Below are 13,747 nucleotides of genomic sequence, written 5' to 3' on the forward strand. Positions count from 1 at the left end.
AGAATTGCCCATCTGTGCTCACAGCATGAACATGGATTTAAAGCTTACACAACTATTCACAGAATGTTAGCACAACCAGCTTAATTTTTTATGTTTTAATATGGCTTTAGCAAATAACTGACAAAATTTGGTCCTTAGTTATAATCTTAAAAATCTGCAATTTTTGTTGGTGTAAGAAATTAATAATCTGCAACCAAATATCTATTCAAATTGTGTTTTGGCTCTCCATGGTGGAAACAAAGCTCTTTTGTCTGGAACTAAGTCATGCATTTAATTTTAATGTAGTTTGCAATCAGTGGAGTTAATTGTACTGAAAAACTGTGTTGCTTCTATCATTTGAGGCTTTGTGCTTTGCTTTAAAGGTACGTAGGTGATATTTCCTATGCTATGTCATATCACTGTAACTACTCTTTTGGGTAGACATATGTCATTAATTTGGCTCATAAAGATGAGATGCAAATCCTTGAAAATTATCTATGAATAATGAGCAATCTAACTGTTACTCTGAGTTGCAGTCTACTCTTACTTAAAAATAATGTTACCAAAATAAGATGTTAGATTAGAAGACATGCATTTGAACTGCTTGTAGACAGCCTTTAAAATTAATATCATTGGCACATAAAGTTACAGTACAAGAATCCTTGCAAAGAGCATAACTTTGTCTTAATTATGATGTATTACTAAAGTGTTTCAATAATCTGAATTCCCTTCTTTCATTGCAGCTATTTCTAATTCAATAATATGTTTCAATATAAAATACACAAAGCTTTGTGTAAAGCTCTAAAACTAACCTTTTTTCCATTTGTCATGCATCCCTCCAAAAAAGATACACATACACATAGAATGACCTAAAATGTAAATCCAAGAAGAGGATGGAAAGATGTCCCAGATATAACACATTACAAGGCAAATGAAGCACACTGACTTTGTAATGAGTGGTATAACAGAAAATATCTATTACCGTAGCTGATTTCCGATTAAAGTTACCAGTTAATTTTCATTGCACAGAAAAACACTTGCACCGTATTTATAGATTATTAATTCAAGGGATAAAAAAGAGGTCTTTTTTTAAGCAAAAGTTATCTCCATGCCCAGGTTTGCTTTTCTGAAGCTGATCTGAATGCTATCCAAACTCATGTAATGACATTCTTGTCCTTTTAAACTGGGATGCTTTTTGCAAGGTGAGTGCATGCACATTGACAAAATTCTTTGGGGAAATTAAGTTGTCTGTACATATGAAATTCATGTCTTTCTGATCTAAGTACTTTGATCCTGTTGATTTTAGAGAATAATAAAAAAAAAAAATCTCTCAAATTCAAGACTTTTGACAGAATTATGAGGATCTATTAGGATAATTATTAAAATTGGGAAACCTATAAATATTACAAAACTTCTAAAGAAATTTTTCTGTTCTGCAATGCATGCTAATTAAAATCACATCACAGCATAAACTGATCATAAACTAACTTTAATTTAGCTATAATTCAGTTTTTAAAAGATTTATTTTGGATGCTGTATTTCTATGTCATTTTGCTTTGAAAATGCAAGCTATACTTGGGGAATTATAATTATTTTATTTTTCATTTGAATGATGGTTGATTGGCTTGTTTCAAAACCATTTTATTTTAGGAAGTGTCTGATACTGAATCCTTGTAAGAAGATAACATGTATTCAACAAATCAACTGGAAGGCTATTGTTTGTTAGTGAGAATATTCATGTGAATATTGTTTCTGGTGATTATGATATGTCAGTCATAAGTGAAAAATAGTATTTACTGCATATGTCCCAATCTTTTCAGTATATTTACTTATAAAGAAAATAGTAGTTTATCTGGGTAACAGTGTTACATACTGATGTTTTTTTTCCTCTGAACATCAGGAGCTACTTTTTTACTGTGAGGGTGACTGAATACCGGCACAGGTTGCCCAGAGAGGTTGTGGAGTCTCCCTCCATGGAGATACTCAAAAGCTGCCTAGACATGATCCTGGGCAACAACCGTTAGGTGTCCTTGCTTGAGCAGAGGGGTTGGACCAGATGACCTCCAGAGGTCCCTTCCAACCTCAATCAGTCTGTGATCTTGTGATCTTCATTTAAGAGCAATTCAATTTTTCTTCCTATGGATTTAAAATAACAGTATGTCCCTTTCACTTTCATTACCTGGAAGTATCAAAAAGGAGGGGAAAACAAATAAAAAGTTATATTACAAGTTTGTATAATGATGATCAGTCACTTGAAAAGTTAGGGGATGCATAATTGGAGACTGAGACTAAACAGAACTATTGTTACTACAGTTCTGTTTAAAGGAAAGTGGTTGCAATAAATATACTTTATTTGGCCAAATGAAATGGAAATATATATTTTAAAGGCTACTGAAATAATTTTTATTAAGATTTTTTATTAAGTATTAGTGTCATACAACTTATTGAGTGCAATGGTGTGAAGCTACAATACAAAGTTCAACCAATGGCAGAAGTACAATCTGTTTTCCATAAACTTAGAAGCCATCACAACTAAAAACAGAAGTGTAAACAGTGAGGTAATAAGCTACATAAGGGCACAAGAACTTCAGATCTGTTATTCTCAGCATAAACTGTAAATTAGTTTGAAAGTAGAATTCATTAAAGAACAGGTATCTGAAAGACAAAGCTTTGTGATAGTGCAGGAACTAAGTAATCTGAGTTTATTAATTTACAAAGCAAGAATTTTCAATAGATGAGCTTGATAAAGAAAATGCACGTATTAGAATTTCCACTATGGAAATTGGAGCTAGGACAGAGCAATCACAGCAATAACACTAAAAAATCACTGTCTTGGCAGCTTCATTGTCTTTCAGAGTGTGGACTTTTCAGTGCTTTTAAATATTAGCATAGTATTAGTACAGCAGGGTTCTGAGCTTGTTAACTTTGAAATACTACCACAGTATGTTATGAGTTAATTTTTAAAAAAGGAGTTAAAGAGTTACCAAAAATTTTGTGCTTGTTATGATATGATGTTCTGGACTGAGACATCAGACTTTTTTTTTTTTCCCAAGTAATCTGTAGTTAAAAAAAATAGGGGTTCATTTGATGCAGAGGTTTTTTTGTGGGAAGTTATCTCATAGAGAATTTCATTTAAATCCTTGGCTGAACAATTTTTACCTATGGTTGTTTATGGTTTAGCATTTGAAATGTATAGGCAGGAAATTAGCAAAATCAGAAAAAAAAGGAAATAACTCAGAGTTTCTGGTAATGCAACCCTTTCTGTTCAAAATATGAAATATGTAATCAGTATTACCAGAATATGAGAACAGCACTTACAGATTTTAGTATTGCCAGTGTAGATCTGATGTACAGAAATACAACTATCTAAGTGCAAGAATTTAGGAAAGGTAATTGTTACAAATATGCTGAAATTGTTACAAGATTTCAATATGCCAGGAAATCAGAACCAGGGTTATAATGAATCAGGACTCCTGGATGGTTATTATCTCCAGTGCCTATGGGAGACAATATCAAATTCCAAAAAGAAAGTGGTTAGCAACTTGCCAAGGTGAAAGTTATATCATCCCTTTGGGGGGCAGACTCCAAGGACAGTAGCAACTGTCTAAACAAAAGCAAAAAGGATATTTGATTTTCTTGTTCTAGGAATCAGTAAAAATACTACTGATAAAACATATGTGCACTTTCCCACCACTTTAAAAATAAATAATTATATACAGCAGCAAGCAAGACCTTTAGAAGATGGATCTTTCTCTCTCATCCCAAAGAAGACATTATGGAAGGAATTATTTTGAAGAATAAAAGTGTAAGTCAGATCAGACAGGAATTACTGACATATCTCCAGTATGAGGCAGAATAATCTTCTCCTCTGTCAAAGGGATTTAATTGTCTGCCCTGACCTCCATCTGTTCTATTAATTGACTGCATTAGTTTGTGGTAGATATTTTTGGTTTATATTATGTTTTATTAGTGGGATTTCTTAAGGTGATAGAATAGTAGCACACAGGAAGCCATAACTCCTACCATGTGACAAGGTGGTTTTTTTTTTCTATCCTGACCTTAATCAGTTGACCAAGGACAGGAAAAAATAGATCAGTTCTTCCTAGTTAACTTGGCAGCTGCAAATTGTCTTCTATTCTATTGTTTCTGCAATATCATCCCATATGGATAGGATAACAGGAAAAAAAAAAAAGAAAACCAGAAATCCTTTACAAAATAAATTAAATCAATTCCCTTTACAAAATAAAAGTCAGTTTGTCATTGATTGAATTGATGGGCATATATCTTTCTATATATATCTTACATATAAGTATAAAGAGATGAAGGGAAGCTAGAAACAAATAACCAGGTAGAAGAAAAGATCCATAGGAAAGAATTATGATTTGGAGAAAAGAAGAAGTTAATGGTGTGCACTCTGTGAGAAAGATTTGAGGATTAGACAGGGGACTGTGAAGGCCATGTGCAAAAGAGGAAAAGGATGGAAAATACTTTTATAAGAGGACACATTTTCAAGCAGGGGAGAACAAGAATAACACAGGTCTTGGAGATGTAGTGGAGCATAATGTTTTGTCATGAAATCATATTGTTAAAAATGATTTCTCCTCATTATGAAAGGTGCTAGTGTATTTGCTTTCCTTCTCCTGTTCTCTTTTTTCAGCTGTGATCAGAAATCTACACCATGTATGAATCTACAGTGCAGTTAGTGTATTGCTGTATGTATGTGTTACATGGTCAAAGAAATCCATGAAAAATCATATGATTAATTTTGCTATCTATCTGTAATTTTTAAAGTACCCATATAATTTTGCAGTCCTGTGAAAACAGGTAGAGTGTGGTAAATGATATGATAATAATAGTGTTGCATGGGTCCTGTTAGAAAGTCATTCATAAATAGTAGTCATTGCATCAAAAAAGTCATGGGAAACGTGTTTTCTGTCAAGTTGAGAGACAGAAACAAAATAACCATACATTTCTAACATAATACTGTTTTTCCTCAAACCTATCAGTTCTGTGTTAGACTGTAAAGACTAGTAAACTAGGAAAGACTAATGTTAGGTGTAGATGGTAAAAATTAATGGATAAACTTGTTCACTGAGATATGATTTTGCTTGAAGGAAGATACCATGCAGCAGAGTTTTCAAAATAACACAGAGATGGTTATGGGAATAATAATAATAATAGGAAGATAAAGGGAATTAAATGGTAGGTGAGAAAATAGCTGAAGTTTCATTTAAACTCCATAGATGGAATTTCTTACCAATGGATGCTGCATGATCTTTAATCAACGATCAGCAGAACTAGTGAAAGAACAGACAAGAACTATTAGAAACTCAAAGCAGAATATGCTCTTCCTGATTTTAGTAATGAGGACTTGGTTCATGTATGAAACTAACAGGAAAATTACAAGTTTCTTAACTTTGCGTATCATGGTTATAGAGATAATTCTGTATATATTGTTAAGCGGTGAGAGAAGGAATAATCTTGCTGTACTTCAGCTATCGGACAGTTAGCTGTCTAATCTAGGCTAATGGCTTGGACTCCTTAAGCATAATCTTCAGGATGTTTTCACAGTGGTTGGCTTAAACTAATTTTTAATGTCAAATACCTGTGTTAGAGTAGGAAGAATTGCTGCCTTAAGTGTATGCTCCTGGTTTAGACAGAATATCTGGGAGATGAACATGAGCTTTAGTGATGTGTCCAAGGTAGAGAAGGTACCTTTTCATTGTGCTAGGCAAAGATGGTAACTTTCAAATAATGAGAGTGGTAGGTGAGCAGGAGGAGAAATGACAACTTCTACTTTTGTTGGCTTTCCTTTTCTACTCGGATACCAGTTCTACACATTACAAAGCAAATACGATATATTACGTTAGAGTTCTGAAAAGCCTTTGATGCAAGAAAATATAATTAACCGAATGTGAGATGGCTTTGAAGTTATGCTTGTAGTAGAATGATAGGGGCTGTCATGCAGATCATTTTCAGAAATGTATTTTATTTTTTTAACCTAATAATAAAAGCATTCACTTAGTAATTCTAGGATTTCTTTTGGAATTGTTAAAAGACCATGAAAGATGATCTGATTTTTATCATTTGGGGAGGGTGGGGTTGGAAATGGAGGACCTTTTTAACTGAATAGAAAATTACTTACAAAACATTTTATTTTTTCTTTTCCCATCCCTGCCTAGCTTTCTGTTCTTTTCCTGCTGCCCTTTATGGCAACAAATAGGTAAAAAGTTGAAAAAATAGTGATTTTTTTCAACCCAAAACCCAAGTAATTGATATTGAGACATCTTTTTCAAGCTTCCATGTGTAAGAAATTATTCTTTGTAGTACGTCTTCTTGTTACTTTGTGTAACAATTTTAGAATTTGCATTTCCAAAGGGATGGAATTTCAGAAGACTGTTTCTTAGGTTTCTATATTTTGTTGTTGGATTCTGCTTAATACTTAGTCAGCTTTTGTTGTTGTTTTACAAATTAATCCCACTTTTGCTGTTGTTTCTTCTTGTCTCATATTATAGGTTTGTCAACATATCTGATGTCAGATGACATCCATATTTCATTAATTTTCTGGGGGAACATAACCTATATTTTTTTTCCTCATTTTCCATATTTAAGCAATAAAGGAGTAATCTGTACACTACATAAAAGCACACACAGTCAACCTTGGACTTCAGGCGTTGGTGGGGAGGAAAAGTATGTCTGGTTCTGCCCATGAGGCTATGTCTCTTAGTAAATAAAATGGTCTGCATCTTGTTCTCTGCCCCTGAGGCCACATAGCATAGCACAGCTTGCATTGCTATACCTAAAAAAAAAAAATAATATATATATATATTTGCCTTATGTGTACTGTCTGTTGAGGAGAACTTCCAGCCTGTCCTGTTCCCTGGTCGTGCCTGTGCATTGGCTGGAAGGTGACACAGCTACACAGTATGAATACTGTGTCAGGACAGTGCTGGAGCCCATGCTCTAGCCCTGTTTAGTTTATGGCTTAGACCCAAATTCCACTGCTTACTGCCCTGGCCTAAAAACAGACTAAGATCTGGATCCATAATGGGACTTCTGCATGGTAATATTCTGCTTAGCTTTTAGGGGTCCACAGTATATAATATAATTCACAACTCCCAGTATTTATGTCAACTAGAAAGTTAAGAATTTCACAGTTCATTATGAATTAAACATTGACAGGACATTAAGCAGAGTATATGACACAGACTGTCTTCTAGGCGAGTTTTTAAGCTCCGTGTTTGGTGGGGAGAGGGGAAGGCAGCAGGCAGCATAGAAATGGTTGCCAAGTTATTGTCTCCCAAGATCTATGAGTGATTCTGGTGATCTCATCCTTTATAACATTTTGTGGAGACTTGTCTTGCTGAGACAAGCTCTCTCTCCTCTTAAATATAAGGGGCTCAAGCCAGCATTTAGCAGGAGAAAGCTCACTAAGTTGAGGAAAGCAGCACAGGAACAGAAGTTGGAGGACATTCTTCCCTTCTGCTAGTGAAGTTGTCCACTTTCTAGCAAAGACAGACATTTTAAGGGGAAGGGTAAATTGGAAAAAGTTTGATGATGTGATAGTGTAGTAAAGATAATCCCCAGTACCAAATTGTATTTCATGAAATTACTCTCCTACGAACTGCATAAGGCTTGCTCGAAAGTGAGAATACATATCTGGGGGAGTTTCAGTTTTATAAGGCTGAAAAGTTACAGCTTTCCCATAGTCCAAGGGTGAGAATCTCAGAGCAAAATTCTTTCAGTTTAGGATTGACAATGCTGCACGCAGTGCTCATAGCCATCCCAATCTTATCCGAAATCTCATGTTTATAACTTGAAAGATGAAAGGTGTGGGTTTAGACTTCTTCAGGTTAATGAGAGTAGTCACTCAACTCTCCCATTTCCAGGATGAGTGTGTAATTGTGATTATCATATGAATGAAGGCAGTATCACTGGTAACTGAACTAGGTAATGCAATGAAAACCTCATGCCTGTGTCTCCTGTGTAATTCAGTTCTAGGAATTTATATAAGAGAGCAGCAACTGGGGTTTTTTGGCCATATAATATATTGGGGTATGGGGAGCTACATGTCCAGCTGGTTTAAATTGCTTTTCCCACCCTCTTTTTTTATTATTGTAACATTTGTAATGTTTCCTTTTCTTAGACTGGAATGACAACAGGAAGATATCAAATTCAAATAATTCAATAGCCTCGAGAGATTGAATTGCCTAACACTCAGTCCCTCAGACAGTTTCTCAGTTGGTTCAGACGAGTTTTAGTTTCTTACATCCTTGAAGAGGGCACACACATGGCCTTAAAGGTGAAGCCAGAAAGAGAGGAATTAGACCTGTGAGTTTCCCTGTTTAATATTTAGACAAAAGCTGATAGATTCCCTTAAGAATTTCCTTTTTCAGTCATTTGACCTTTCTTATTGGAGAGAAGTTAGACCCATTCCATGTTAGAAATGTTTATTTTTTATGTCTTGCAGTGGTAATAGGTAACCAACTTTGATATTTTTGAAGATTTACTCAGAGTATAAAGGTCTATTCTGCAAACCTAAAAAACTGTATAAAATAGTGATTTTTGTATGCATGTTTTCATTTTTTTCTATCCATAATTTTTTTTTTTACTCCAGGCATAAGATATTTTACTCCACAGGAGCTTTTGCCTTAAAGAAACTCAGGGCTGAACATCCTCTTTCAGATCATAACCTTTTGTTTTGGAGTAACACATCTGAATTTAAGAAAACAGAGGTGCAGAAAAGAAATAAGGAGAGACACAGAGAGTGTTACATTTCTTTTACAAGGTCATATCAGAAGTAAAAGCTGGAAATGAAGTCAGCAGTTGTGCTAGACTGTACTAATGCTATTTTTTGTACATTTCCCTAAAATATGTGCTTGAAGAGTAGTATTTTCTTAAGACTTCGCAGCCACAATTAGGCAAAGGCTATCAAATAAATAAATGTATCTTGTGATCATTGTCCATCGTCATATTTTAGGCATTGGGCTCTTTCTGAACAAAAGAGTCTTAGTACCCTGTCACACTACCTTGCAATCAGAGTTAATTGCTGCTTTATTATTTGAGAGTGTATCATGACCTCTCTTGCATTATAGCTTCAGATGTTTGAACGGCTATAGTGTCCATTCAGTCATAAGAAGCTTAAATTCATATCATGAATGGTCAAATTTTGATCTAAGTAGAACACATCTGGAATTTTGGATAATTAGTAACTTAAAGTTTATGTTTATAAACAGTTTATGCCATGTTTTTTCCCTTCTAATATTGACACCTCATCTTTATTTGCAATCTTCATCAATTTATCTCAAGAAGCAGAAAGTATCACGAAAATTGTCTAACCACTGAAATTTTTCCATGCTTCTTATGTGCAATACCGGTTGAAATTAGAGTTCAAAAGTCAGTGAGATAAGTGCAACTGTCTTAACTGAGCATTTCCAGTTAGTCTGGGTCCTCCCGGCCATAATTTTTTTGGTCATTTTAAATACAGAAAAAAAATAAGGGAAGACCATATCTATGATTGTACAACAACAGCTTTTTATAATTAGATCCAAACATCTGATTTTTTACAGAATGCTTAAGAAGTGTATTTCTTTGTTTTTTCTTGAAAAGGAGTGATGATCACACTTTTTCTTTCCCTCTGCTGGCTTTTCAAATTGTTTTCATTATTGAGAGAACTGCAGTTTTAAAAAACAATGTAGGGACCACGCAGCCTTTTCTTATAAGCCCATTTTTCTTTTTGATAGTGTAAGAGACTTAGAAAATCAGAATAAAAGCGGTAGCTGCAGGCAAGAAGCAATGATAGGAAATAAATATGCGTCTGTTTTCTGAAAAGGAAATCGTGATTGTAGTTTCTAACCTGAGGAATCTACTGACATTGTCCAAGCCTATCTGAGACACTTACTGGAGAAATTCATAGGAGGGTAAATGCAGCGTGTTATTTGAAAAAAATAAAACTGGTTAATTTCATGTTTGTATACAATTTGTATTGCTTATCAGGCTTTATTTCCATATTTTAAAAAACAGTATAAATGAGCTACCTTTGTCCTCAGTTATTTCTAACCATAAACCTAAAACCAACTTCAAGGTCCATAATGATGTTTGTATAATTAGCATTTATTTTCACTTTAAGAAAGAATACATCACAGTTCTTAAATTTGTATCACTGATATTTTACTTTCTTTTCATTTCTAATCACAGAATCACAGAATCACAGAATCATATAGGTTGGAAAAGACCTTTAAGATCATCGAGTCCAACCATAAACCTAACACTGCCAAAACCACCACTACACCATGTCTCTAAGCACCTCATCCAAATGTCCTTATAATACCTCCAGGGATGGCGACTCAACCACTTCCCTGGGCAGCCTGTTCCAATGCTTGATAACCCTCTCAGTGAAGAAAAATTTCCTAATATCCAATCTAAACCTCCCCTGGCGCAACTTGAGGCCATTTCCTCTTGTCCTATCACTTGTTACCTGGGAGAAGAGACCGACCCCCACCTCTCTACAACCTCCTTTCAGGTAGTTGTAGAGAGCGATGAGGTCTCCCCTCAGCCTCCTTTTCTCCAGGCTAAATAGTCCCAGCTCCCTCAGCCACTCCTCATAAGACTTCTGCTCCAGACCCTTCACCAGCTTCGCTGCCCTTCTCTGGACACGCTCCAGCACCTCAATATCCCTCTTGTAGTGGGGGGCCCAAAACTGGACACAGTATTCGAGGTGCGGCCTCACCAGTGCCGAGTACAGGGGCACGATCACTTCCCTAAATCTTTAAATCTTGAAGAGAATATTAACTGTGAATTAATGAGATACATTAGAATGTGGTGTAAAAGACAAATGACAGTATTCTGAATCACTAAAAGCCCCTCCGGTCCCTTTTACCTGCTGAATTGCTGACTGAACAGCAATGTACTACCACAGAAATCATACTGACGTATAACTTGTCAATTTGATCCATTAATAATGTAGATATGTAGTTCAGATACTCATCCCTAGTGAAGTTTATAATGCTAAGTTAGGGTCATTGTAAGTCTGGATTTGTTTTTTTGGGTTTTTGTTTGTTTTTTGTTTGGTTGGTTTTTAAGTAATAATTTAATAATACATTGTTGAAATCTATGCTTACAAAAATCCAACAAAATAAACATATAGCTTCTATTAGGAAAAAGGATTTCCTCTGCTGCATGTTAATTTGAAGCCAGGCATTGCTATAGTTACAGTTCTGAGATTTAAAAATATATATGATTTGCCAATTTCACTTAATAACATTCCCACCAATCCTCTAAGTAATCCAGTCCAGAAACTGCACATTAGTTCATGACTGACGTTCCTCTGTGTTGTTCACTATGACTTTGTCTGACTTTTCTGAATGGCTTTATGTAGCATGAGGAAAAATGAAGCTTAGCTCATTTCAATGTATCAAGAAAATAGTCCTAGAAGCTGGGGAAAAAAAAAAAAAAAGAAATTATAACTGGTTTTTTTGTTTGAAAGACGGTAGACAAAACCAGTAGGCATTTACTGATATTTGGAAGAAATGTTCTTTTGTTATTGAGCAAACATTTCGAATACAGTGATGATTAAGAGGTTGCAGTGCTGAATTTGAGGTAGAGGTGCATTTAAACCTGCTTTGGGAAGAGCTTTTACAGAAAACAACTGTGTGATTAGTTTTCTGCTAAAGTTCCAAATTATAGATATGTGTTGCTAAAATCGATACTGTAGGCGTATTCACAAATTGCTGCGCCTCACGTAGTTCTTATTTACAGTCTCCTGCCACTACATTAATTTATTATAGAGTTTTATGTATGTTTAAAACAGGATAATAGTTTTTCATTACTTTTATTAAAAAAAAAACCCACACAACTCCCGTCCCCCCCCCCCAAAAAAAAAAAACCACCATAAAACCACTTTACGTCATAACTTTCAAAATTATATCTTTCAAGGGGAGGAAGAGAAGGGAAAGAAGAAAAGCTACAATTCATGTTCTTGGTAAATGAAATATTTTTGAAATCCCCATATTCTGTGAAATGCATTCAATACTATGCAAAATATCACTAAGAGGAGAATTGAAGTTTTGTTGGTTACATTATTTGTTATTTTTGTTCTGGTGACTAACCAGTGACACTTAGGGTTCAGCTAACCAAGCCAACTGTATGCTTTCAGAGCATATGTCTAAAGAAAGAGGGGGATGTGGGTGTTTAACCCTGATTCTGTATTGAGATGAGACCTATGTACACATCAAAAACCTTGCCCCAGGGAATTTGAGCAGAAGACTCAGGTCTGAAAGTGAGCCTGAGTGACCACAGAGACTGAAAGTGGTCAGTGACTGAAAGTTGAGGTGCACAGTAGTGCATTAGTTGGTTTAGATAAAGCCTGAGAAACCCCAGGAAATCCGTGCAGTCCTCAATCTCCTGTGCTCATATAATTTATATTTGTGTTTGATTTTCTTGCGACTGTCCATGACCTGGACAAGCAGGTCAAAAAAACTTGAAATCACTTTAGAGTTTGCTATTCTACCCTAGGGCAAAGAGGACTTTTAAGCGGTGCCTCGTATTTCCCCAGCAGGTACAGAATTAGTATAGAGCTACTGACATACTCATCTGCTCAGGTTGAAAAAGTGCGAACTGCAGATCCTGGAAACCATCAGGTTAGCCCTGAAGGCCTGATTCACAGACTATTTAAGCATCTCTGTGTGGCTTGGGGCATAGATTTATAATCGAGCACAAGTGGTGTTTTTAATGGATGCACATCCGTGTTAACTTCAATCTGCATTTACTTCAAAGGCCATAAATGTCTCATTAGCCTCAAATTACACTCCTCTGCCAATAAAGAAGTCATGTATGAATGTATGTGATTTCAGATCTTCTTTGATTTCTCTTTGTGTGTTGTGTTGCCAGAACTTGCCATTTTAAACTGAATATTTTTATTTGGATTGATTGGTTTTGATTGTTTGAGTAGGTGATGCTTCCAACTAGCAAGTTTTTGCAAGCAAGTTTGTACACATTTTTCTAACACTTGAAGCAGTAAAAAAAAAAAAAAATGGAAAAAATACACCACTATTAGTGATAATAAAGAAAGACATGACAAGTACTTTTCTTCCTGTAGACTCGATATGTAAAGGTGTATTAAAGAGCTGACTGGATACATATAGATGTGCATCAAATTGTTTTCGGTATAATATCTAAAAACATCCTAAAATGCATACAGCTTTCTATTTAAGATTAATTTCTAATTGCAATTTGTGACTTTGTTTACATCTTCCAGCCCTTTTAATGATGCACATAGCAAAATCAGCTAGTTCATGAATGTATAGCTAGCATGCCTTCTTCCTTATCTCTTGATATTCTTACTGAAAATTATTCTGTGTATCTTTCTCTGTGTATGAAAGTGTAGGTATTTCATGTGTGAAACTAACCTTATGAAAATAGTAATTTCTCTAGTAATAAGTCAACCAACTGAAAAGTGGGATATTTTCTGCCTAATGCTGTCTTTGCAAAGCAATTTTCTTCATGAGACTTCTGTTTAAAGACCTATTTTTTAAGGTCACACATAACATTATTTATGTATTATTTATGTAAAATTTTTGAAGACACCTGTTTAATAAGAAATTATTAAAAACTTTGATTGCTTCTGTTGCCATTTAACTGGCTAACAACAACTTTTAATAATCAGAACATGTCACAATAAATAGTGATTTTATTCTGACATCATCTTAGAATTGCTCTTTTACGGTATATACCTTGCCTCTGTTAATGCACTTGTCACTATCTGCTGTTT

The sequence above is a fragment of the Mycteria americana genome, chromosome 1 (genome assembly GCF_035582795.1).
Source record: "Mycteria americana isolate JAX WOST 10 ecotype Jacksonville Zoo and Gardens chromosome 1, USCA_MyAme_1.0, whole genome shotgun sequence".
Taxonomy (NCBI): domain Eukaryota; kingdom Metazoa; phylum Chordata; class Aves; order Ciconiiformes; family Ciconiidae; genus Mycteria; species Mycteria americana.